Raw genomic sequence first — 27,073 nt, 5'->3', positions numbered from 1 at the left:
ACTATACCATACAATTACTCACTTAAGTATTTAATAACTAATATAGACTTTCACATAGATAGTAACCAACTTATGTAGTAGTTTACACAACAAGAGATAGAGTGATACAGATATGCACAAAGTGTAATCACTATCCCATATATTTAGTGGTGAGACACTTTAAATTAGTCACTTAGACAGTCAATCACACTGCTACTAAATCCTCCATCCAGACACTTATACATCCACTCAGTCTTCCATGCAGATTGCTATATATATAAAATACTTATTTAAATATTGAAGCAGACCACATTCACTGGATGATGATATCAGTGATGTCATCAGTGATGTCATTTGAGATGGCATCAGTGATGTCACTGACCATGTCATGAATGATGTAATATGTGACATCATTACCAATGGATTGCAGGCCCGAGAGTTACAGTTAGTACAACTAACTATAACGGAGGAATTTCAATGGTTTTGTATGAGTGAAATGTCCAGCTAACTATAACACCCCTGAAACCTATGTTTTTTCCAGTGAATGAATATATATATATATATATATATATATATATATATATATATAATGAATATATATATATATATATATATATATATATATATATATATATTATATATATATTCCATATGCAAAGAGCCCACATTTGGAGGACCTCATGCTGCGTGCATTAATTAAGAATCCGCCAGGCAATCAACGCTAATAGACCTCGAAGCACAGTCTCCAAATATCAAAACCAATTCCAAGAATGGATTGTCGACACCGTGTTGCTTGGCAAAGTATTTTTAATCCGTCAGCTGAAACAAAAAGTCAGACGCGTTTCGCCTGCCCAGCAGGCTTGTTCACCGACAATTTAGCATTAAAAAATATCGCCATTTTAAACTGTGTACTACTTCCGTGTGACAAACAAACTACAACAATTAATAGTGAAGACATACTCGTAGTTCCACAAGCCTTCTCCATAGGAACAGTCTGTTTTCCTCAAAGCATGTTAACACATTATACTAAACTTTTGGCATTGAAACACAAAAAGAAAAAAGAAATGAAATTATTTTAACACATTTTATCTTGGTGATATCTATAGTATTAACAATTACTGGATCAAAGCTGCATCTCAATGCACCGAATTGTGTAACGTTTTGTGCGTGTGCAGAGGACACTGCTGGATTGGAATATTGACACCACGGCATCGTAATGAATTTGAGCAGAAATAAGGGTCAGTCAATTAAGTTACTGGCTTATCTGAATTAATAGCAGATCAAACGCATATAGTGTGTCAATAGCATTTGTCTCAATAAAGGCTGCTCTTTGTTTTAGTACCTTATCGAACTTTATTCAATATCTCAACTAACTTTATTGAGTTCGAAAACCATAATGCGCGACATCAACACGTGAAGTGTCGGGAGAGTGCGTAATCCTGGGAATAAAGCGCTAGTGCGCATGTAGGTGAGTGGTAACCGCATGTTACACTGCCTATGAACAAACGGATTAATAACATGCCTATTCAATATCCATTTGAAATGACGTGATGCAGATACAGGATATTCCCTTAGATTAAATATGGCTGCCCTATATTACAACCACGGATTGTGCCCCTATCGACCTTATCCTCTCACCTCACCTCAGTATATCATTCCCAACTGATAGTATCGCATTAGTGAACTGATATTCACTCCATTTCTATACATCATACATGCAACAATTCAGAAATGTGTGCCAATCTAAATCAAAAACAGGTTTCAGCCCTAGTGGGCATTAAATTTGTTATCACCATATGTTCTACGCCTATGCCTTCTTTACCTCTAGTGCTCATAATGATATGTTAAAAACAGTTAAAAAATATACATATGTATCAAGATCTTGGGAGTGCTTACAAGAATGTTTACAGATCTTCTTCCATATTAAGACCTGTAGGAATCTTAGTATTTAATTTGATTATATAACTAGATTCCAATTTGCGCAGAATTTTCAGGCGATCACCTCCCCTACTACTGACCGGAACAGCATCGATCACAAAATACGTAAGCCCCTTGGTATCCTGATTGTGGCAACGTTCAAAGTGGCGGGCAACAGGGTAAGATCTGTCAGCATTTTTTATAGCATGTGAATGCTGCAACACTCGCTTGTGGACTTGCAGGATCGTGCTGCCTATGTACCTCAGGCCACATGGGCACTGAAGCACGTAGACAGCAAACTCTGTCCTGCAGTTGAATTGACCTCTTATTTTTTGTTGTTTCCTCAAAAACCCAGACAGATAACTGCTGGTGTTGGTCCCATGCGAGCAAGCCTTACATTTTGTGCATTTAATAAAACCATCTTTCCTTGCTAACCAGGTTTTTCTCACCTTAGATGTTTTTGTTGCAGGCAACATGTTGCTGACCAATGCTTGTCTGAGGGGCCTAGCCCTCCTGAACGTAATCAATGGTTTTCTTTGGACACATCGTTTAAGAATAGGATCATTGCTGATGATATGCCAATGTTTACAAAGGATGCTTCTTAGATCTTTGTGTTGTTTGTTGAAAGCCGTAACCAGCCTACATTGTGACTTGCCCACATTTGCCTTTTTATTTTTCTCACTAGGCTTGAAAAGAATTTCCTCCCTCGATTTCTTGGTGGCTTTATAAACTGCAGTCTCCACACACTGCAGTGTGTACCCTCTTTTGTGGAATCTGTTCTTAAGGCAGTCAATTTCCCTCTCACAATCAATTTTGGCGCTGCAGTTCTTGATAGCCCGAAGGCATTCTCCATAAGGAATACTTCTGACTAGATTGGCAGAATGGAAACTTGTTGCGTGAAGCAACGTGTTCCCATCCGTAGGCTTCCGAAAAAGTTTAGTTTGAAGTCTACCTTTGTGTATATACATAGTGAGATCTAGAAAATTAACCTCAACACCGCTAATGGCACCAGTGAATTTTAAATTAAGCTGGTTGTTCCAGAGCTTCTTAACAAATTCACGGGCACTGATTTCATCATCCTTCCACACTACAAATAAATCATCTATGTAGCGATTCCATTGGATCACATTTTGTTGCCATTCTTGTGGATACAGCGCCTGGACCACCTGCTCCTCCCACCAGCCCATATGCAAATTCGCATATCTGGGGGCGAAGCAGGTGCCCATTGCTGTTCCACATCGCTGACAATATGCTCATAAGAATCAGAATGGGAAGAACAAAGTGCATCAACAGCGAGGAGATTTGTGAGAAGAGGATATGCAAAAAAACACATTAAAAAAGGATGGGAAAAGGCAAAACAAGTAAAGAGAATGGACCTGTTGAAAACCGCCAAATTGGCTACGGGAGTGCTCGGTGGGGCCGACGCTACGGTGGAGTTCCACGCCTCCACGTAGCACATGAGAGCGTGCTATGACCCCTCCCCTCCACGAGGCTGATGATGGCGGCGGACGCGAAGAGCTTGTTGCTCTGAGTTTTTTCCTACCGGCATTTGTGTCCCTCGCTTGAAGGGGGACGGCGGGAGTGACGGAGCATAGTGGCTGCTGTAGTTTTCTGCCTCGGTGGTCTGGAGGGCTCCGTTTTGTGCCAGAGCGGGCACATTGTCTTGGATGTTTTTTTCGTGCGTTGCCGAGGGTTTTCTGCTGCTGAGACTGCGGAGACCGTTCTGGGGGCCCGGAGTGCCGAAGAAGGCGGCTGTTCTTTGTTATAAACGGCTATCTGGAATTTGAGTTACCCTTGACTTGGTTCGTTTTTTTTGTGGCTGTAAGCAAACAAGAGACGACCAGTGTATTTGCCGTTTCTCGAGGAAAACGCACCTGGATATTTACAACATGCTTTGAAACGATAACAATTGGTAATTGAGCCACTTTTGCTCCACGACTCAGCTGAGTTCGGATACACAAAACAGTAAGCCTTTTTTTTTGCAATTGGTCGTGAGGGGCACGAGTCTGCAGTGCTGTGTTGAACTGATTGGGGAAGCAGAGTGTTTTTTTTTCTTTTGTGCCCTATGTTTCTTATCTGTTTATAAATAATTCAACTAACTAAAGACTAACTAACTAAAGACTCAGTTACATATCGTCATTGAAAACCATTAGTCTGGGCACAATGGGGAAACTACTTAATGCCCGTCTTAAAGCCAAACAACGGCGACAGCAGTCAAAGGAGGCAGCAGCTAAATTAACAGAGGAAGGTTCTTTGAAGGATGATGACTCCGCACACTCATCTGAAAGCTCTGAGGCTGAGGACGTTCTGACAGACAGTTTGGTTCAGTCGCAAATGGGAGATAATTTGAACGAACCACGCCTCGATGATTTATCCCATACTCTCGAGTCATCTCATCCAACTTTGCCGCCCCGCCTCTTCCTTCTTCGGCTAAGCAGTTCCCACTGTTTGCAAAAAAAGTTTTGCCTCTTTCACCTAATCTTGCCCCCTCAAAGAATTCTCTGAACCTGGGATCAGTACAAAATCAATTGAATGGCACAATTGGTACAAATGATCCGAGTACAGTTGTTACTCCTTCAAACTTGGCACCACGTTCCGCACGTGACTTAAAGCAGACATTGGATACTTTAGATGCCAAAAAGAAAGATTTAATAATTACGGCAGTGGTGCCACCTCAAGTCACTGACAAGGGGTCAGGTGGGGGAGTGGCAGACCCCCTCGGGCCTCTGTTAGAGATGAACATGGAAACAGAGGGAGAGATGCGGATGTCCGTGAAAGACATGCTCAATCTGATTCTGGATGAAGTCAGAGAGATAAAGAGGTCGCAAAATGCAGAACTTATGGCAATCCACCAGAGACTGGATCAAAGGGACAAAATTGAGTAATTAGTGTCTACCTTTCCAGCCCGCTTAGTGGAAGCTGAAGAGCGGATCTCAACCTTGGAGGACCAAATGGTCGAAGTTAAAAAAGATTCTAAAGTTACTACAAAAACTACAAAGGCTCTTGAATTAAAACTAGATGAGATGGAAAACAATATTAGGAGGTCCAATTTACGTATCGTAGGAGTCCCCGAGGGAATTGAGGGATCAGACATATTGGTATGGGTGACCTCTTTTCTCCAACAGGGGGTAATACCGGAATATAAAGGGGACCTCACTATCACAAGAGCCCATCGGGTTCCTGCCCGACCATTTCAGAACTCTACCCTTCCGCGCACTATTGTACTAAATTTTGCAGATGTAAAGGTAAAGGAACAAATATTGTCTAGGGCAATCCAACAAAGACAATTCTCCGTGAATGCTACGGTGAAATGCCGAATATTCTCAGATATGTCTGCTACCGCGGTCAGACGCAGGACAGAGTTTGTAAAGATGCTTCAGTTATTTAAGGCTCAAGGTGCTCAGGCGATGATAGCACAACAATCTAAACTTAGAGTTTTGATTAAAGGTAAATTCTATCTGCTATCCGATATTGAGGAAGCACAAGATCTGCTTCAAGAAATTCAAAATGTATAAATGGTGATAAACTGGATTATTTTTTCTCTGCAACCATTTGTAGCAATTTATAGTATTTACATATGAGCGTTTCTTAGCGCCATCATGATTATTGTTTTTGGTTTTGGGAGGGGAGGGAGGAGCACGGGTCTGGGGGTTAGGGGGTGTTCAACCACTACACCCCAAGGTTAAGGGGGGAAGGGTTGCTGTGGCAAGCGTGGGGGAAGAGGATAGAGTTAGTAGGGTGTCACAGGCAGGGGGGGGGAGTAAAATTAAAAATGTGTTCTTGGCGGAGACCTTTTTGTTATTTTGTTTCTGGCTGATGATTAATATGCTTTTCAATCAAGGAGCAGATGGTTCTAAGAAGTTTGGGGAAATAAGGGAAGAAAATTATGTCACTGGTTCTAATTATATGTCTGTATTATGTCTAAGCTTGGTCTGAAAATTATTTCTTTTAACGTCAATGGACTCAATAATAATAAGAAAATGCGGGCAATAGAGGTATGGCTTTTGACGGAGAATCCTGCAGTTATTATGATACAAGAAACCCATATCGCAATCTCTAAAGCAGATACATTTTCTATGTTTAAAGGATGGGCTGCCTATCGAGGGTTCTCCTTTTTTTCGGAGTCGCAGCGGGGGGGTCGCACTCTTTTTCAATAAGAAACTAGAGGCGGAAATAATTCATACTGAAGCAGATAAGCGGGGTCATTGGTGCTGGGCTAAATGTAAAATTAAGAACAGACTATCACCTATTACTTTTGTGAGTTTTAATGCTCCTATTAATGATAGCCCTGCAATTTATGAAGAAATGTTTCAGTCTCTTCTTATGGTTGATGGAGATCTGGTTATTGGAGGGGATTTAAATATCTTGATGAAGCCACAACTTGATTCAACCCTGGGCGGGAAAAAGCAGTCTAAACCCAAAAGCGCTTCAGACAATATTGAACAATATTCAGACTTTTGATCTAGCAGAATGTTGGCGGTTAATAAATCCTCACAAAAGGGAATACACGTGTTGATCTGGGAGGCACAAGTCATTTTCTCGTATAGATTTCTTTCTTATTTCCTCAATACTTAATAGTCGGGACCATTGGTTTTTACATAATGGCTTCTCCGATCATGCGATGCTGGTCTTTGAAGTTGTGCTGGATGAAAAGATTAATGTTGCGAAACGATGGGTTTGTAACAAGTCCTATTTGTATGATGAACCCTGGGTTATGTCTGTCCAGGCTGAGATCAAGGAGTTTTTAGAACAAAATATGGGGACAGCCCCCGTTCATATTATATGGGACGCTTTAAAAGCGTTTATTCGGGGGCATCGCCATAAGTAGGGATGCTAGGGAAGCAGCTATATTTTGAGATACAAAAAATCAGCTACAGCAAAAAATACAGGCTTTAGTTCATCAAAAGTATCATAATCCATCTGCCGAGATACAGAATCTATTAAGTGCTGCAAAACGTGAATTGAGTGCTCACTACTTTTTAAGAAGTGAGGAATTCTTTTGTAGGCAAGCTCAAAAAACGTACGAGCACAGTAATTTCACCGGTAAATTTTTGGCTTGGCAAGTAAAAGAACAAGCCGCAGCTAACTTGATTCGATCTTTAAAATCCCCAATTACCGGAGTAGATACCTCAGAAGAGGCTGAAATAGGGGCAATTATGTTGTCTCATTATGAGAACATCTACTCTTCCTCTCATATCATGGATCAATTCAGTTTAAATGAGTTCCTAGATAAATACTCCCTTCCTTCCCTTTCCAACACGGATCAAGAAGTAATGGGGTCATTTTTTTCTATTAGCGAACTGGAGCTGGTAGTAAAAAATCTGCCACATGGTAAGGCCTGTGGTCCAGATGGACTTCCAGCCGAATTTTTCATTACATTTTTCAGCTGTCTTTTTGAAGTACTTCTTTTATTAGTAAATTCGATGCTTCAGGGGGGTAGGATTCCGACCTCCTTCTATGATGGCACAGTGGTCAGTTTTTTTAAAAAAGGAAAAGAAGCAAAAGACCCAAACTCTTACAGGCCTATAACATTATTGAATTCAGACTATAAAATTATTACAAAATTGCTTTCTATCCATTTTAATGATGTTGCGTCACAGTTAATTCATGCAGACCAGAATGGGTTCATCACCGGCCGTCAATTGCTTACTAACACACATTATTTAGTAGAGGCACTAGATTTGTTTGAAACACGTAAGGTATTGGCTTTAGTTCTTCTTTTAGACACAGAAAAAGCTTTTGATTTAGTAGTTTGGGACACTCTTTTTTTAATTTTATATCGTTTTCGTGTTCCTTCCCAAGTTATCACTTTAATTAAAAATCTGTATCAGGGAGCAAAAGCCCATATTCTTATAAATAAATCGATGGTCGGGTCAATCCCAGTTCAAAGAGGAACGAGGCAAGGTTGTCCTCTCTCGCCCACTCTTTTTGCTTTTTTATTGAGCCTTTAGCCTCTGCAATAAGAAAAAGTAAAGATATATCTCCGCCCATAGATGGTATGGATAAGATCAAACTGTACGCAGATGATATCATGCTATTATTGAAATCTGAGATGCAGTCGTAAGAACAAGCTTTTTCTATTTTCACACAATTTGAGGCCTTGGGGGGGTACCGTATTAATAAAAGGAAAACCGAGATTATAGTCTGCGGTAATCCAAATCCGGTTTTGCATCCAGATATTCAGAGATGTATTAACAATAAACCCAAAAGATATCTAGGGGTATATTTTACATCCTTGGTACGTGATTTATATATGCAGAATTTTGAGCCGGAAAGTGCGTGATGTGTTTTTAAGATGGGAAGCACTGCCTTTATCCATTCTAGGCCGAGTGGCATTAATTAAAATGTCAATACTCCCTTTATTTAATTTCTTGTTTTCCACCATCTCCTGCTACCTTCCTGGCTATTATTTTTCAAGAGTTGAATCCCTTTTTTCAGCCTTCGTTTGGGCTAAAAAGAACCTACGAATAGCTATAGAAACCCTGTACGCAGATAAGGAACAAGGCGGATTGGGTTTACCAAATTTGAAAGATTATTACTATGCATATTTTGGACAGTATCTTTCCAGATTTAAATATCCAGTATTTAGAGATGTATTATTTATTAATTTTTTATTGATTTAATTTGCAAAGAAACAAAGATTCCTTCTCCACTCGCGATTTTTAAATCACCCAAATTAGTCAGATATAAGACTGTGAGTTGGTTTCTCAAAAAGCGAGATGTTATGCTGAAAAGGTACTCACTATCTCTCCTGACCTTAGTAACTCCATTACGAGAGGCTGCCTTTGGAATGGGGACCAGATTAGAACCAGATACTATACGCACTTGGGCTAGATATGGGTTCATTAACTTATCTAATTTTATTAAAAATGGAGTTTGGTTGACTCTCAATGAGATGTCTATGTTAATAAGTGGGAATTGTTTTCTCATGGGCTCATACGTGGCACTTTACAGGTTATTGGGCTATATAGACATAATACAGATAAGTCAAATTTCTAATTTAACAAATGATCTTATTTGGTCCCCAGTATTCAAGAGGGCGGGAGTATGGAGGAAAACTTTGGCGCAAAGTAGGGAGGAGGATATAAGTGCCAAAGCGATTAAAAAATGGCAAAAGCATGAAAGCTTAAACTTAAAGGATACATCCTGGAAAACCCTAAATAAATTTAACTTCACGGTTCTTAGAGGTGCCAATTGGAGACGTATGCTTTTCTTTAGCAAATGGCTGTTGTATTATACGCCTGCAGTCATGTCAAAAATGTATAGTAATACGTCGCCTACTTGCTTTAGATGCACTCAACCGGATTTGGCTAATTGGCCGCATATCATTGCCTTTTGCCCCAAAATTAAGGTATTTTGGGAAAATATGTTTTTTATATTGCCTCAATATTTACATTTTACGATTGTTAGTTATAATAATTTAATTATACTTGGGGTCGATCCAGAGCTTAATTTGGACGATTCCTTAGTGAAGCTTTTGTATATTATTGTTGCAATTGCCAGATCTCTGATTCTTAAATACTGGAAAACAGAAATAATTCCAACAGTAGATGAGTGTTTTCAAAACATTAAGAGAGTTAGGAGCAGTGAATATTTGTATGCAAAAAGGATGGGAGCATTGAGTAAATTTACCAAAATCTGGAAAGATTATTTTGACTGAGAAACTGGTTCCGTGCTGGATATTTGGAATATAATGTTTATGTTTAAATATAATCCTTTATGCTTTATGTACTTATTTGGGGGATTTAAATGTATCATTGTTGATTATGCTTATATTCATTTGTGGGATTGTGAATCTCTTGGATATTTTTTAATCATTATGCTATTGAATCTTTGCCAAGAACTCAACAAAAATATTTTTTTTTAAAAAGAAAAACGCCAAAAATGTGGACAAGAAAGAAACAATAGAACCCATCAGATTCATCACAACCTTATCAAAAGAGTCTCCGCAAATCAAAAGCATTCTTAAGAAAAATTAGAAGATTCTCAAATTGGACAGCACTATAGGCCCAATAGTGGGAAATGCCCCACAAATAACAAATCAACGGGCACCAAATTTGAAAGATCGTTTAACTCACAGGCATTTTTGTAAAGAGAAAAAAACATCATGGCTACAAAGTACTGGTTTCAAAAAGTGCTATAACTGCAAGGTTTGCCAAATAGCCAAGAATGTACAGAATGTGATGATGGCAAATGGAAAAATCTGGGAGATCAAAGAACTAATAACATGCAAATCCCAATATGTAATTTATGTTATTGAGTGCCCATGACACCTGAAATACGTGAGCAGCACTAAATGTGAATGAAAGAAAAGGATTTTAGAGCATGTAAGAGCGACGATACACAGAAGCAATGCCGTAGCCAGGCACATGGAAACCCGCCATGATTGGAATTGGAACAACTTGATTTTCTATGGAATGGACACAGTGAAAAAGCCAAAACGTGGTGGTGACAGAGAAAAGCTTTTGAGAATGAAGGAGTCGAGACACATTCTAAATCTACGCACAATGAATCCACATGGACTGAATGTAATCTGTAACAGAATGCTAAAACAATACAATAGGGGAACATCTACTCTAGTCTTTTGCATCACAGAAATTCCTAGGTTCAATCACAATTTTATTTTTAACACAAAAATCCCAGTACCATTTTATTACTTTTTACACGCGGTTTTTACACAATTTCTTTATAACCTTTTGAAATGATATTGTTTAGTGAGGTCAAACATGAATGAAATATAGAAAATCTAATTTTGAATCGATAGTAGAGGTATATTAAATCTGAATGGCACTGCTGATACTTGGGTACGCCACTAGAGGCGGATACGATCGAAATGACTGTAAAATAAAATGCATTTCTAAATGAAAGAGTAAACCTTCTGATGAATTCTAATTTAATCTTAATTTTGGTACAATTCAAATGTGATTTGTATTGGGATCACTTTAGAAATTAAGCTCTGTGTAATGTATTCACCTTTTGTTAAATTTTGGTTAACTATTTATTTTTACTACATCAACCACAATGCCCTAGGTGTTAAAAGCATAGGATATGACATAATGTAAAAAAGGTTGGTTAAAAAACAGGAAACCTCAAGGGGGCGGCACCGTGAACAAGTTCTAAGTTAGAACGAAACGCGTTGGTGTGTTTGTTTGTTTGCTAAGCCTTATGGAATAAAACAACTTTGAATTTCAACAGCTCGTGTTGCAACCCAATTCTTCTTGGAAAGGAAGCGGTTTGGATATATATATGATAGTCATGTTCTTTTGATTTTTTTTGACCGTATATGTATATATGTTTGTCCTGCCCCCTTTTGTTAACACCTGTTTTTTGGTCTAACTTTCTTGAAATTACTCTGGCAGGGGTAATTCCTATATATGTCTTTTGGTGAATTTAAGTGTTAAAAATGAATAAATCAGATTTTGTTAATCAGAACAATTCATGGTACTCATTTGTGTATCCATGTTAATCCTTTTTTTCTATCGTTGCTAAGGGACCTTTTTTTTCTTATAAACACTTTTAGAATGTAGGCATTTTCTTTTTTAGGCATTCTGTGAGCCTCTGCTGTTTTGTGTATTGACTGTCTGGTTTTGGAGTGACAGGGGTTGGGGTTGTGCATTTACTGTAGACAGCCACAAGGGGGATTGAGGTGTGTCCTGCCTTTCCTGAGGGATTCATAGTTGTGTTGAATAGACCATGGCTGCATTTAGAATGGTGGAAGGAGTTTCACTAGCACCTGAATAGGCAGTGTCTCCTTTGCGGAATGCTGTCTCCACCTCCTGTAGTGATGCTGTACCAGAGAGGACAGAACTGGTTTGGACTGGGCTCTGAGACCCTTGCCACCAAGAGACCAAAGAGCAAATGGGGTATAAGTATTGGACCTTAAACCCCAGAGAATTAGATCAGTTCTGGACTCAAGAGGAACCCCTGCCAAGGAGAAGAGCAGGAGAGCAGTAAGGAGGAGTACTGCCCCTTTGCTGTGTGTGCATTGCTGGGTTGGCCTGCAGTTGCTGCTTCTGCCAAGGAGAGGACAAAGGCTGGAACTTTGCTGTGAACATGCTTGAAGAAGACTCTCCAAGTGCTTATGTGTGCTAGCCAATGTCTTCACCTGCAACCCTTGACCAGCACCATGACTCCTCTGTGGACTCCTGTATTCAAAAGGCACCAATTCTAGTTCCCAGGCCCTGAGAATTGTGTGGTTGGTGCTGCAAATCAAGAAAAACAACTCCGACGCCGCCAGTGATGCTGCACCCTGCACCGAGGCCGGGGGCACCGCTCATGAAGTGCACAACGCCCCCCCTGCACCCCAGCTCAGACGCCTTTCGAGGCCTGTCGTTTTTTGTTTTCCCCACGCCAGTGCTCGCACCGGCGCTGTCAGTGCCAGCGCCAGCATCTCATCTCGCCGCCAAGACCTGGAACACCCTTCCACTCAGCCTACGACAGACCCAAGACCTGCTGACCTTCAGGAGGCTACTCAAGACTTGGCTGTTCGACCAGTAGCGGCACCCCTTCTTCTCTTCCCTTTTTCTTCCCCAGCGCCTTGAGACCCTAGCGGGTAAGTAGTGGGCTCTACAAATTCCGTGATTGATTATTGCGGATCCGATACCTGACGAGGGTAACTTCACAAACTCTTTGACTTTGCATCGCCTCACCGGAAACAACGCCTCACAGGCGATGCTGCCTAACTTCTCCTGTCCTGAACATACGTTGTAATGGTTGCGTTGTAAATGCATGCGTTGTAATGGATGTTGCATTGTAAAAGTTTCGTTGTAATGGTAGTGCGTTGTAAAAGTTGCGTTGTAAAGGTTGTTTCCCGTTTTATATGCCTGCATATATACCCTCCCGCTCCGTCTCAGGACCTGGGCTCAATGAAGCAATCGCGATTGCTTCATTGAGCCCAGGTCCTGTGACGGAGTGACTGCCCGTCCTGGAAAGGCAAACTAATTAACAAGGTTGCGTTCCCAAGTCTGATTGACAACTAAGTGATACCTTGAATCCTGGCAATTCCTTGTTCTGGTTTTCTGCATTAAGCTAACTTCCTCTTTTGGTCTACCTTCCCAGATGACTTGCACCAGTCCGCATGCCTCCTTGCCATCGCATGCCTCATTAGCGTAGCTATTAAGTGTTGACACATGCCACAGCTTTGCATATTGCCGTGAATTAACCCCCTGGCCGCCAACTGCGTGTCTCACACACCACTCCAAACGGTTAGCACTCACTCACATTACTTTGCTGGCCTGTACCTAATTCATTTACATTGGGGGCCTTGGCCAATCATCTCAATTATTCTTGCTCACAAATGTCCTGATGATGATCTCTACTCAGTGAGATCGAAACGCCGTCGACCTCCTAGATTCCCTGTATTTTTAGAAAAGTGTTTCTTCGGTTTCTCTGCTTTATGTTGTCAATGCGATGTATTTTTTAAGTCACCTTCACCCACCACATAACGCTTGCTGTCACATTTTTGTGAGCACCTGAACATTTTTATATTTAAAAAATATTTAATAAAACATGTGTTATATAACTCCTTTGTGTCCCTTCTAGTAACTGGCTTGCTACTCCTTCTTGTATTAGTTACCCCATATCCCTATTTAACTACAGGCATACTGTTTAATGCCTTTTTAATGCAACTGCACATGTCTATTTGGACCTTACTGGCCACTTAGTAACCTTTGTTTTCTTAAACGTATTACTTACCCCTGGTTCTAGTGTTGGTGTCCCATTGTCTTTCTTACAACCTGCGTGTTTGAGGCACACAAAGCATTCAGAACAGAAATATTCTACTCTTGGGTTAAATTCCACTCTGCCGATGCATGCACACAGTTGGTTCACACTTATATTGAAGATGAACCACCTAAAGAATATTTTCCATATGTGGACATAGGAGTCCCATTAATTAACCAAGAGCATATTAATTGGTTTAAAGGCGCCCTACCCCATCCCAGAGAAAATGTGAGACTCAGTCAGCTCAGTAAAGAAGGAGCGACCTGGCAGATCTTAGCTTGTTATACACCGCATCCAGACATTGCTACTTTACCAGCAGCAGGAATGAATACACTGTATAGAGATTTAGTAAATAAATGTACAGGGATCTTACACAATACATTATGAGAACATTGACAGTACAACCTGCTCAGGCTGCACAACCTCAATTGGCTACTACGGGTATCAGCCCTCAAACGCTGTTGTGGGAAAGATTCCTACCAGACGGCAACAAATTCTGTTCTGGATAGCACAGAAAACAGCTTGCTCAACTTGAAGCAGTTTTTCCCCATACTGGCCTGCAGGAAAATCACAGAATATTAACAATTTGCTTGCCGATGGGGATGGCTCCTCTTATAGAAGACTGTACAAATTGGGGTACCATTTTCGCTGCTGTTTATACTAGAATTCATGGTACCCCTTCAATAGCGGTTATACCAGATGTACTGAAACAAATACAGAATGAGTATGGGGCAGAGCCTGCCCTGGACCTGAGGGAAACTGATGGACAATTTTGCCCAAGTATCTGCCATTATGTTAAGTCAAAGGGGAGGCAGCAGCAGTGGCTATACGCCAACACCTGAGGGAGTTCACTCCTGCACAGCAGGAGCAAGAAATGCCTAAGATTATTGACGAAACATATGCTTCACTGGGTAGAGATAATCTGGGAGCAAGACCTGGGAGACCAACAGTTAAGAGAAATTCTGAAATGGATGACTCTAAGCAAGCTCCTGATTCTTCCAAGAAGGAATGGGATAATAAACAAAAAAAACACAAAAAAACCACAGTCAGGGGGTGGGTCCCTTCACCAGGAACACACCGAGAGAAAATACAATTTAAGAAACAGTGACAATATTAGGAAGCCTGACAGGTATCAGGATACTTATACTCTTTCCTCTCATTCCTTTCAGGAGTCATGCGATAAACGGAGAGAGATGGGCTGTCAGAGCAGAGACCAGAAGAGTGAGTCAAGCCGAAAAAGGAGACACATTGCGCTTTGGACTATATCCTTAAACAGGAATCCAAACAAAAGACTCCTAAACCTCAAGTTTAGAATTAAATCGATTTTTATTGGCAGAACTCACACCATGAAAATATAGAGCATCATTGCCTACAACCCACTGGGCCGGCTGCATCATAGTGGAAGGAAAAGAAATGGGGCATATAAATCAGAAGTGGACCAGGCAAGTGATTAACACAGCATGCCGCCTACAATCCGAATCGGGCTGGCCGCGTTCGAGAATGTGTAGCAGTGGAAAAACTCAGCACTATAAAAAGGGAGCAACTGAAGAATCTTATCCAACATACACTTATACCAGATTATCTAACAACAACACCCTAAGGCCCTCTTGGGGCGAGTACATCTGCTTTTAGAGAACCAAAAGGTAAAGAGAAAAAAGACCATTCACAAAACCCCAACCAATAAAGCCCTACACCCACCCCGCCCCTCCTCTCCCCGGTGAGCCAGAAGTATAGGCAGAGAATTGTATAGATTCCTAAGTGTAAGTGGCCAGGTTCCTGGGCAACAAGTGAGGTCTTCCGAGATCCCGTTTGCTAGCCTCCCTCCCCACTCTCAGGAATCAGTTTCAGTAGCAATAAATAGGCAGAGCATGATAGTTCTCAGAACTCCGAGGATAAGATGGAGATAAAAGAAGAAGGTAGCAGGGATCAAAATTAGAAATGCCCAGGCTACTGAGGACTAAGCTCCTCAATGGGGAATGGGTAGTGATGATGGTGGACAGCACGGCAGAAGTCACAATAGCTTGCCGGAACCGGATGGATTATCTGGTGCAGCCGTGGCCGGCAGTGGGAGTACCTGCAGGGCGGTGACGTGGGGAGGGGAAGGGGCAGGGTGGGGGGTAGTAATGTATGGATTACGGAGCTTCCCAGGTAAGTAAACATTTAAATAAATAAAACGAATTTCGTTGAGTGCACAGCTTCACCAAATGCATTGCAGTGCCCGCAACGAAATTCGTTTTATTTATTTAAACGTTTACTTACCTGTAAAACTCCGTAATCCATACATTACTAACCCCCACCCTGCCCCTCACTCTCCCCACGTCACCGCCCTGCAGGTATTCCCACTGCCGGCCGTGGCTGATCTGGTGTCAGTAGCGCTGAGTGAGCATATCATGGTGGAAACACCTGAAACAAGGATAAGTGTCTCACATCGTTTGTACGAAATAACACGCCAAATGGAGGGGGACATACCCAGGCAAGTGAAGGGTCTCTTTTGGGAGAAACTGACATATGGTTGCAGTATAAACCACAGGAGCGAAAACCCATCAACCACGCTGGGATTGGGGTAGTAAATCTGATATAGCAATATAGTATCCCAACTGGTATGATTATATGGACAGTTACAAAGGATATGTTATAAACATTATTAAATAGGAAGTAAGGAGACTCTTTTTTAGTTTCAGATGTGCTCATGGCATCATATTTTATCAAGGGGCAAGGAAAGGTAAAGTAAGTTACAGTTGTAGCAGCACTGTAATAGAAACAATTAAATCAAAATAATGATAATACAACCCTAATTGTACTTGGTGCGCACATTGGTGCAAGTGATGTACACGGTGGCGACGCAAGTGACAATGTGATCAGCATTCACGGCGCAAGGTGACTGGTTCATGAATATATACAGTGAATGGATGGTTCAATATGGTTCCAGCTTATTCGGAGTTTGATTCTGCTTTGAGTTGGCTGTAGTTTTGATGAACAATAATGTGTGTTGCGCCTAAGATTGCGCTGAGTAGTCGATGGCGTTTCGATCCACATTAATTGGGATCATCATTAGGACTGGGTTGAGGTGTCGACAGTGCTGTACATGGGAGGGAAGAGAAAGCCAGGGATAGGGTTAGGAGAGGGCGGGCAGTGGTGTACCTCAAGAGGATATGGTGTCCGGACCTAGTGTCCAGAACTGGCCATGTCAGGAAAGATCAAGTGGGTGGCGCTTGGTACTCGTGCAGGGAGCGGGTCCAAGTTCTGGGCCGAGGGGGGGGTTGTTGGGTTGTGGTTTGGGTGAGGACGGCGGATAGCTGGGTGCTATCAGTGCCTGTTCAAGGACACTTACTTCAACTGGCGGCCAAGGCGCTATGCAGGGTCGTGTGGCGCAGCGGGGACATGTGTTGGCCCAATACGGGGACATCTGTAATTGCAGGGATAACGGGGCATTGTACGCGGTAGGAAGAGGAAATAAGGATGGCAGAAGGGCGCGTCGGTAGAGGGGGCAGGGAGGTCTGTGAAGAGCAGGGATGGAAGGAGCGGGTAGAGACTGTGGGTCAGGGGGAGGTGGGGTGCGGGTGGCAGCAGGTTGAGTCTTGGCTGTGCCTGTTTGCAAGGTATTAATTTAATCCTGGCAAGCGATGCGTAATGCGAGGTCAAGTGGCGCAGAGAGGGTGCGCGGAGGTGGCGGGGACATGCCCGGGGTGTAGGGACGTAAGGGGCCGTGGTGTGGGGAGCAGCGGGGAACGGGCGGGAGCTGATCCAATACCTAGAGGAATTCGTGTGACTCTGGATGGCTTGGGATGGATCCGTGGGTACATTCCTGGTGGAATCGGATCTATAATCCGTCCGACGTAGGACAATCTGGGAAGGCAAAGGGAGGCATCAGGGATGTGTCTGGTGACAAAGAGAGGAAAGGTAGTGGCTTGCATCTATGACGGGCTCATCTATGATCTGGTGAAGCGGAGAAGAAAGAACAGGTCATGTCCAGCGTGATCCGTGGACAGATGCGTGATGCGATCCGGGAGTGATCGGGGGCAGGAGACTGAATCTGGAAAGAAGGTGGACATCAGAATTGAGGGGCCGCCGTGTGCTTGCACCGATGGTGATCGGGTTAGGGGAGGCGGCGGGACCCGTGAAGTGAAAGGGGCACGTACCGCTCTGTAGTTAGTTCGCGGTTCTAGGGCTGAGTGAATCCAACGTTGCTAAGGGGATCCCTTTAAATCCGGAAATATAAGGCGGGCTAAAAGGAGGAGGGGCGGGGTCAGTAGCTAGGAGGGGGCAGAGTGACAGAACGTCACGGGAGCTGGATTGGGTGGTATGCAGTGACGGAGAGTAGCGCTGAGTCAGTCATATCTCAATCACACAATTCACCACATTCACAAAGGCAGAGAATAGATAAACGCCACAAGATGGTCCTGAGACAGAATAGTACAGCTCATAATGGCAAGGGGGATAGGGGTAGGTATCATCCAGCTTCCCCTTCACGAAAAAGGCCAACTCGCGTTTTGGTGTGTTTTGCCCCAGCCGGGGCTACACCTTCATCAGGGTGACAAAGGAACAAGGAATAGAGGGAGAGGACAAGAATCCTGTAAATGTGTACAAGAAAAAATATAAATATACACTTTCATAATAGTGACTGAACTTTTTTTCAAAACTTATATAACTTCATAGTAAGATGCATACTTAACCCCTTGCGTGCTAGCGGTTTTCACGCTGTGTGCTGGATTTTTCAAAAACCCGCGTTACATGACGAGCTCAGCTCGTTATCAGCATACGAGCGCCGTAGTTGATGACGAGCTGCGCTCGTCATCAGCATCGAAGGGGTTAATATGCTCCGGGACCACCATAATATAATACATCACTTAAGAAAGCAAAAAATGAAGTACTGGAATAGTACAAACAACATGGCTCATAGACAATAAAGTAATATACGGTCATCCATCCAAGGCCTCATACAGTCTCACACATAAGTGTTTGCAGATCTACACTTGCATTCAACACAATAGCAAGAATGGTGTCACACATCCCATAGGGGGAACAAGAGAGAGTTGGTCATCGGTGAGAGATCAGGAGTTAAGAGGAAGAATAACACTAATATCAGGGTTACCAAGTAGTATTAGAGAGCAAATAAGCCGTAGTAACAACAGGACAACTACCGCCCCATCACCGCACCCATGGGTGAAACCAGAGAAATAAGAAAAGGAGACTTGGTGAAATGGAGTCTCAAAAAGAGGCGCCTACCAACGGACCGAGATGCTGAGATCCGCGGACGCAGGAAACAAGGTAAGAGGCACTGGAAAAGGAACCTCAACTTGTATTGAGGAAGGACGCTCTGTTCTGGAGAGCTAACTTGGATTTAGAGAGAAAAATGATAACTATTGGGGGCTCTCGTGGGACTGGGAAGGGAAAAGGGAATAGGGAAGAGGGAGAAGGGGGGGAGAGGAGAAAGGGATAAAAAAGGGGAGGGGAAAGGGTAAAAGGAGGGTTTTTTACAAATCTAACCGCCCATAGTTAAGTAGTGATAACTCGGCACCTACCAAGAAAGTTCCAGAAGGTTCCTAAGTTGGCCACGATCCTGGAGTTCGGTTTCTTTCAAGGCCGGTAGCACACAAACATCTGTTCTGGAGCCTGGGCTTCCAACAGTTGAAGTTTTTTACCCCCCGGTCCGCAGTTTCTACGACACAATGAATATGGAGTAAGAGATCACGATGCAGGAGGGATCCCCTAACTAGCATAGAGGCCAACACCATCTTCATAAAACCTGCAGGTCCCATTAAAAAATAATAAAGGGATCCCATGCTAATTTCATTGAACGCACAACAAAAGGGGATAAGATACATAGAAGCCTGCATCGCTTCTGCGTCCTGCTTCTAGGAAGGGATAAAAAGGAGGAAACATCTCAGCGGGTGGGGGGCGGCTAAAAATCCCTGCCAGCCATGGATGTCTAAACACACCGTTACTCCCCTGGATTACAAACGGCAACCCATAGCCCAGGGATCGGGTGGTATTGCCAGGTAGAGGGGACTATAGTTCATGGGCCTAACACCCCTATCGCCTAGGCACATCACAGAGGGTATGTTAACTCACCAGGGGTTCTCGGCAGTAGAGGATTGGTGATGTGGCGCAAATGGTCGAGCTCCTCGCTTGCATCTCGATGGTAGCGGCGCATATAGGCTAATACCGCTGTGGGCACCGTAATGGACAAAGGACGAACGCCTCCAGGGAGAGGCGCGAGAATCTAACGGTATGATACCACCATGTGGAGGTGCTGAAAGACGGGGTTAAAAGTAATCACCCCGAAAAATTAGTCAAAAACCAATTAACTAGGTGAGAGCAACGAGGGCTGTTAGCTGGCACCAATCGAGAAAATACAATTGACCAGGGTTAGCAACAAAACAAGATAGTGAGAACATAGACAGGTCGGGTAAAGGGATACAGACTAACAAAGAATCTGGTCAGGTTATCAGCTGTAAATCAAGGCTACAAGAGGCAACCAGGGTTGGAACGTCCCTTGGCGCTAGACCAAGGGGGTATATCAAGGGTCAGACCTCGTAGCATTCTCCATTGGCGAGAGGTAGAATACCAAACAGGCGGTAGCCCGTGAATGTCTTGTTGTTGATTCTCTTCCAACTCGCTGGCCCCTTTCTCCAGTGCAGTCTCAGTAGACTTAGACCTCTTCTGGTCAAACAATAGCTTCATTTGATTCCTGTCCACTCGCCCCATTGCGGTACCACAGGTTGTCCCCTAACAAGGGGTGTGTCCTCACAGACGGGGGGTGGGGACCGCTATCGGCAGCACTCCAATACAGGTGTCACCACGCCCCTCACAACAAATCCTGATTATCCTCCTCAAAGGTGTCAAGATCTTAAGCAGAACACACCATCGGGGAGCCACCCCTGGGCGATCAACGCAGTTCTTTTGGACCGTTCCTGATGATTCTGTAGAAATAACCAATCTGGGCACAGCCTGGGCAGCGATCTGCTCCTCAGAATCACATGTCTCCCCACGTATCCGAATCAGCGCAGACTCAGCTCTCCGCTCCACATGGTCCCCAAGGTGTAGGTCGCCCCCGCCAGGCAAGGAGATCCAAAGATAGCCTAGTATGCAGAGGGGTGGGAGCCCAGCGCTGCGTCCCTGCAATCTGCCAAACGGGGACTCCGCCGGGGCAGACGCTGTGTGTCAATAGCTCAGGCCACACCAGATGCTGGCGTGGCCTTTGAACCACACCTGTGGCCCCCGGGACTGATGCAGTTCCAGTCTGTGAAGTGGTGCTCTCTGCTGCGCCAGTACTCCCCCGGGGCCGTGCCCCCCTGCTGACTCTCCCCACTGCCAGGCAGCGCTCCCAGGGACGCTCGTCGATCACCGCTGGCGGGGAGGGGGGCCAAGCTTCACCTCGCAGGACAAGCAGAGACCAGACCTCCTCAGGAAGGCTGTAGATATTGGGCTGCCGCCCGTCGCATTTAATCGCCCAGTCCAGCCGCTCCCGCAGCAGGCGGATAAGCACACACTCTTCAGGCCTCGGTCCTCACGTAGGCCCACCCCTCGGGCCTTGCCCAGGCCGCGCACCTCACCTCACGGCGTTCTTCCGGCCCGTCGGCCGCTGCAGTCTCCTCACCCAAGGAGGGGCACACTGCGATGCTCGGCGCTGAGGGGGGGTGGGACCTCACCACGCACCCTCGATCTCGGGCCTGGTTCCGGCGCTCTTCAGCGCACCGCGCCCGCCACCGCAGCGACCCCATAGGTCTCCCAAGGCTGCCGCAATCTCGCTGCCCTCGCTGGTCTCCGCGCGCGGGCCCCTCGATATCTACATCAGAAGGTTTAATAGTAGATATTGAAAGTGAAAAAGTAGTCCGAGTTGATGTATTTTCATCCTACTGGTTCAGACCAGATGCAGCTTGAATTTTGGAAAATAGCCACTTGATTTTGCAATGCATGCTAAAAGTCAGTGGTCAATATCCAATATAACAACATGGTCTTGGCTACTGAGGTGGAGACGCCTTAGCACCAGGTTATCACAAATATTTACATCTGACTACTGGACAATCCCCTCTTATGCCAAGAGTCGATTCAATGAGGAGAGGAGCCCAGCTATCGTGTGTTTTTCTTCTAAAGGCACACTCTCTTTGTGGGCTGAAGTCCGATAAACACAGCTGATCTGCTCTGAACAGGTATGCAAGTACTCAAGCCCCAAGAAACTCTACAGGCAAGTTAACTATTTTGTTCTCTCGTAGCAGTGCACAGTAAGGTGGTAAGTTGCTAGGAACATTATGAAACGTTATAACTGTTCATTTTATTCTCACTGTTAGCAACATGCACAAGTGTTCTTTTAATAATATTCTGTTTGGTTATTATTAACGTACTAAGCAACAGAGACCATAGAAATAAACACTTAAAAATATAGTGTCATTCTTAGTGCTCTGCTTGGGAGTGCTAATCTACCAAACAAATTGGGTTTGAATTACCACTGAGTTCTTTAACCTTTCATGGGACTGATAGTAACATAAAAAATCATCATCCCTGCATGAATGCTAAGTGGGTTCTGTGGGATGGACTTACTCCCTAAGTGATGGTGAACTGAACTGAACTAAGTCCTTGCCTTTTAGTTAGGAACCAACGTCCTGAGACCTAAGGTTCTTTTCAGCTCAGAAACGCCATAACTAAGAGAAAGCAACCTTCTTTAAGTACAGTCTGTTGTTCATTTATGGTACATTGGCTGGAGCCTACATAAAGAAACTCAAAAGGGCACTTTTAGCACTACGAAAGCTTACCAAGGGGTTAGAAAAACGGATTCCATATTTCTATGCAATGACTAACTGAAATATCATCACAATGTGAATTTCTTTTTAATATTGTGCCTTTTAATTGCTTTCATCACCAATGCTGTGTTTATTTTATAACTACATCTGTACGCATTATCTGCACTAGATCAGAACATTTGTCATAATAAAGTCTGTAAAATATATAGTGTGGATTTCTTGTGTGTGTCCATACATACCGGTAGAACGTTTCCTTAAACTGGGCCATATTTACAATTATTATTTTTTATTTTACAGTTTTATATAGCGCAAACTTGACCCGAATCATGTATCAGAGCGCTTTACATAGCACCAGTTGCGTTACATGAGGACACGTTCATTTTTTTTTTTTTGTTAGGCACGGGGAGATTAAGTGATTTGCCCAGAATCACAGTATGTTCAACGTCGTTGCCAAGACTCGAACCCAGTTCCCCAGATTCGAGGACGACCACCCTAGCCGTTAGGCCAACTCCTCTCCTCCCATGTTCAAAAGCATATCAATACCAATGAAGAAATTCCTCTTCAATTACTACTATCAGATCAAAAGAGAAGTTTTGGGAGCTGCAAATTTTGCTCCAAACTTAGCTTAAGAGCATCCTCACATATATCATTCTAATAATCCATTCTTTCCACATCTTACAATGGGGAGTTGTTACATTTATGAGCTGGTTAGAGAGCGGATAGGATCTCATTCTATTCAAGGAATGGCTAATCCAACATAATTGTGACATACAATTTGCTATGTCCAATAGTAAGCAATCGATCCCTTTTCTTGACCTCACAATGAAGGTCCCGGTCAGGAGCCAAGATGCCAGCCGCGATTTCGGCTGAGTGAGCTGACTCCCTGGCGCTCTCCGAGATAACCTCCCCCCTCCTTACCCGGTCTCAAAGCAGCACAGTAGGGGAAGGAACTGTAGTCCGTGGCGCTTGGCATGATTTGGCGCTCATGGTTACGGTGCTGGGAATTGCCTGCACCCTTTCGGTTGGCTCACGCCAGTCAATTCCTTCCCACAGCGCTTGTCTCCGGATTCAATAACCTGACTCTCCCGATGCCGCCAAAGTCCTCTACCAAGGGCACTAGGACCTGGGGGGCGCTTCCAGGCTCCAGGAGTCCAGTAAAGGATGCTGATAGCAGAGATGCAGGAAGGCACCGGTTAGCTTAACGGACCTTCAGGAACTGCTGAGCAGGCAGGGAAAGGAAGTGTCTCTGCTCACGGACGCCAGACGGTCCCTGCTTTATTCAAGGCTCAACGGTTCCTGTGGTATAATACTTTATAATATATACTTAATATGTAGCTTAATAGCAATTTCCAATAACACAGAGGGTTGGCAGGGATGTCAAAAAGAAATGCACAAACAATTAGATACATCTCAATAATGTTTTTTTACTTCAAAACTTTGATTGCATAATTATTCAATCATATTCGATTTGTCACATAGTCATGTAAAGACAAAAACTAAGGAGTGCACAGTGTCCCAAGTGTACGTGTGAAACCAAAAATAACAATACAAACAACAGAAAATACGGCGTTTCGACCCTCAGGGATACGGGTCTCGTCAGGACAAGGCAATAAGGGACATCTGAATAATAACTTGTTCTCACCCATGCATGGTGAAGAATAAAAACTGACTTACAGGTAGCCCAGCCGGGTACACTGTAGTGGTCAGGGACTCAAGTATATGGTAAATACACGTAATAGCGTTGTCAATATTCTATACAGGACGATGCCTGAAAACATGGGAGTGGCGCCTGATAGCACACGATGCACCCACGTCTTAGTAAGGCATTATGAAGATGAAGTCAATATTGTATACAGGACGGTGCCTGCACAAAGTGACGCCTGATAGCGTATCACAGTCAATCACTGTCGCCGCCACAAGGAATTGAACCACTAAATTAGTGCCTACGATCGTGTATAGACACTAAAACAATTATTCATGTATCAATTTTTTGGTCATTTTCCTTTTCTTTTTTAGTCATCCTATGAGAAACCATTGTGCTTTATACCTATTTTCTGTTGTTTGTATTGTTATTTTTGGTTTCACACGTACACTTGGGACACTGTGCACTCCTTTGTTTTTAAAGTATTATACCACAGGAACCGTTCTTTGATATAACTGTATGCCCTGGTTCCTATGTGAGTAGGGTTCTCCTTGTTTTCTTTTGATATTATTCAAGGCTCAGGCTGGAAAAAGTAAACATCTGAGGGATTTATCAGCAGGAGATAACTCTGTGGTAAAAACTTTAACAGCACCAGTGACACCTGTGACACCCACTGCACCTCTTGAAGCGCTTATCCAAGGTACTGTCTCTCCTTCTTTGGTGGATATGAGTGAGCGGAGTATGGAGAGTGTGGGAAGTAGGGGGGGGCACTGGAAGATTTAACTGTTCCTACTGGCTTGATTGGCCCTGAGGGAAAACAAGACACTATGGCTATCACCAATGGACCATCTGGGGCAAGCAGTGGAATCTTTGATACACAGCAAACAACTAGCCTTATGAAGCTGTAGTCTCTCAAAATGACATCCAGGAAAAAGGGTTGGCTGACCAGAGGGATGGAAGTACCTGTAGTAGGAAGGCTATAACTGTGGAAATGGATTCTCAGCAGGGGCTTCAAGCTGAGGAATATTCAGCTACATGTCTTGTAAAGGAGGGGGACTAAGGGGATAAGTTTTATTGCATGTCAGGTCCCTCCAAATCGTTGGAAGAGAGTGGGCGGAAGAGGAAAGCAATACAAGTATTTTGCGCTTGAAAGAGGATGAGGCAGGAAATAACTCTCCACATACTCCTGGAACGGTTCGTAGCTAAAGGAGAAAGGCGATGCCTTGTCAAATAGGGTCTCAGGCTCAACCGGCTCAATGATATGGGACTGTTCTTGTTCCCCTAAGCTGGATGGGAATGTAGCAACTATTGAATAAGGCCAATAGGAGCTTCAGGCTCAAATTTAGATGGTTCAGATGAAGTTACACTTGCCACCATTTTTCAGAGCAATATGGCTCATCGGGAGGAGACCCAGTTGGAGAGCTTCCATACCCGGGGGCATGTAGAAAATTATAGAATTTAATACGTAGGGTCGCAAAGACTTGTTCTGACTTTGCAGTCAGGATTAGAGAAGCTGAAGCTAGAATATCTACGCTTGAGGATGAGATGGCTGCGCAAAAGACTCCCACTGATTCCTTGAAGGCCCAGAAGGAGAATATGATTTGGAAACTGAAAGATCTTGAGAATCGCTCAAGAAGGAATAATTTGTGGATACTGGGCACTCCCGAGGGCAAGGAGGGTGCAGACGTGGGCAGTTTGTGGTAGACCTTTTTGTGAAAGCATTCCCTGAACTTATACAATGAACTGGAAAGCTGAAGTACAAAGGGCCCATAGGTTTCCCTTCAACCAACGTAAAAAGCGGGGTAAGCTGTTGATAGACCACGAGCTATCATGATATGTCATTATAATTTTTTGGCATGAGAAAGATTGTATGATTTGGCCCAACTGGATAGGAAAAGGGCTGCAAATTTTTTGTGAGACCCGATTTTTCAGGGTGGAGGGCAGGTAAGGGGCGTTGGGGGGGTAGCACTGCTGGTGTTTTACATATATTGTAATGGTACTTGTTATCAAAGAAAAAAAGTAAAGCTCTGTATAGCTTGTAATTGCTATAAGCATTGTTTTGTAAATTGTGATGAAGATTATGGTGCCCCCAAGGATGATGGGTAGAACAGGTGGAATGAGTATCTGCTCATTGAATGTATGCGACTTGAATGATAGGAAAAAAAGAGGCTTATTGGGTAAGATTGTACAATTTATGCAGATAGATGTGTTTTGTTAACAGGAGACCCATATACCACGGACTAAACGTGGAAGGTTGAAAGATTTAGGCCTTGATTTACTGGTTTGTTCCTCACCAAGGTACTACAACTAGGGGCGTGGCTATATTAGCGAAGTGAGGGTTTGGAACTTGTAAGCGAGTCAAGGAGGATGGATTGGGCCTCTGGATAATTATTGCGTTTATAGTTAATGGTGCCCCTTTTTCAATTTGCTCCATATATGGACCAAACTTGGACGATCCGGAAGTCTTGAATGATTTAAGTGTAGAACTGGCTTTCTGGCCTCATCCGTTAATCTTTTGTGGAGATTTCAACATCCATCTGGATAGCAATTTTAATATTTGTAGTGATTATCCATATGAAGGAAGAAAGACCAGAACCTTTAAGGCTCTTCAGGGATAAGTTAGGGAACATGGGTTGGTGGATGTCTGATATAGACATAAACAAGGGGACTAAGGGTTCACCTTCTATTCGATCCCTCACAATAAACTAGTCTGCTTGGATTACTTATTTTTGTCAAATCAAATGGCTGAGAGGGTCAGTGTTGAGATTTCCCCTAGGGTCATTTCAGGCCATAGCCCATTAGCTGTAGAACTCCCACTTAGTGGCATTTTAGGAATCCAGAGGCAGTGGACCTTTGAAAGAAAATTGCTGCTTGACAAGTCATATTGTGAACACATGGCCAAGTGGATAGTGGAATTTTTAATATTAATAGGAAAACGGCTTCTGAAACTATTATATGAGATGCGTTTAAGGCGGCTGTTCGTGGTGAAACTCTTAGCTTCTCTATTTATCACGGAAGGTAGAAAAGGAGAAGATGAGGGGATGGGTTGGACAGCTGAGGTCGGCTGAGATTG

Source organism: Lissotriton vulgaris, chromosome 4_1 (assembly GCF_964263255.1).
Source record: "Lissotriton vulgaris chromosome 4_1, aLisVul1.2, whole genome shotgun sequence".
Classification (NCBI taxonomy): domain Eukaryota; kingdom Metazoa; phylum Chordata; class Amphibia; order Caudata; family Salamandridae; genus Lissotriton; species Lissotriton vulgaris.
This window is presented reverse-complemented; position numbering follows the sequence as displayed.